Below are 1521 nucleotides of genomic sequence, written 5' to 3' on the forward strand. Positions count from 1 at the left end.
CTTAAGTCTCCTTTCTTACCACCTCCCCAGTGGTACCAGGGCTAAGATACCTAGGTGAATTTTGCGTGTTCTAGAAATTCACTAGAAAGGAATCGTATCATATCCTCCCTCTCTCTATCCACCTCCACCTTTGCATTTTAAAAGGGTTTTATGTTTGTGGATGTGTCTGTGTGCACATATGGGGACAGAGGACAGGTTGCAGGAGTCATTTCTTTCCCTCCATGTGGGTTCCTGGGATTGAACTCAGGTTGGGTTGGGTGTGTGGTGGCAAGAGCTTATGCCCACTGAGCCCTTTGGCCAGCCTTTGTTTTTGGTTTATTTGTATATGTGGGTTGTGTGTGTACTCATGCCATAGAATGAACGTGGAGATCAGAAGACAGCTTATGGGAGTTACTGAGTGTGCCTAGGGATTGAACTCAGGTTGGCAGGTGTGGTGGTGGTGGCTTTATCCTCTGAGACAAACATCCACAGGCCCAGGGTGCACTCTTTTAAAGGAGGTCTCCCACTCGGCAAAATGCCTGTGAGACCCATCACCCCAATGTGCGTGACAGTCACCTGACCTGTTTTTGTAACTGGCAAGTAATATGAAGACGCCATCTCCTGTGGACTGAGTCTCCCATGGAAGAACACCTGATCTTTAAAATTTTGGAGCTACGTTTTTCATTTTGTTTTGTTTTCAATCAAGATCTTGCTATGTGACCCAGGCTGGCTTTGAATGGGCCTCTTGCCTCAACCTCTTGAGTGTGGGTATTACGGCTATTTAGAAGTAGTTTGAAGGAAACTGCTGACCACTCTCCTACAGGTCATTTTGTGGCTGTGTTTTCCACTTTCCTTTTCTTTACTAAAAACAGAATTTCCAGGCCATAGAGTAAACCAGCAATATTGTGTGTTGTGTATGTATTTAATCAGAGAGTATTTTTGTTTTTGTTTTTGTTTCTTTAACTGTAGTTCTAAGAAGAGAAACTAATCTTCATTATTAAATTATGGTGTCTCGGCCAAGGTGGCACATGCCTGTAATCCCAGTACTTGGAGAGGCAGAGGCAGGAGGATCTCTGTGAGTTCTAGGCTAGCCCAGTCTACAAAGTGAGTCCAGGAGAGCCAAGGCTACACAGAGGAACCCTGTCTGGAAACACCAATAAATAAATAACAAATAAAATCATGGTGTCTCTCATGGAAGTAGACACACCTAGGCCCTCTTTTTAAAAACAACATCTGTATCTATTCTTTGAAAGTGTATGCATGTGTGCTCTGTATTTTGATTTTAATTGTCTGTCCTCACTATGTCCAACTCTACTCAGAAGCTACCAACTCACCTCTCTCCCGTTCATGTTCTTCTGCTGTTGTTGTTGTTGTTAAGTTATTGCTGCCCATGTGCAGATGTGGTTAGACTAGCCACTGGGGCCTGCGAAATCTGCTAGCAACCACGCCCCAAAGAGCAACTCCTTCCATCAGCAGTCCTCCATCAGGAGCCAACAGCTCCTCAGCCAACCATGTAGAACCTTTCTTAAGACAAAATGCCTG

The sequence above is a fragment of the Meriones unguiculatus genome, chromosome 9 (assembly GCF_030254825.1).
Source record: "Meriones unguiculatus strain TT.TT164.6M chromosome 9, Bangor_MerUng_6.1, whole genome shotgun sequence".
Lineage (NCBI taxonomy): Eukaryota > Metazoa > Chordata > Mammalia > Rodentia > Muridae > Meriones > Meriones unguiculatus.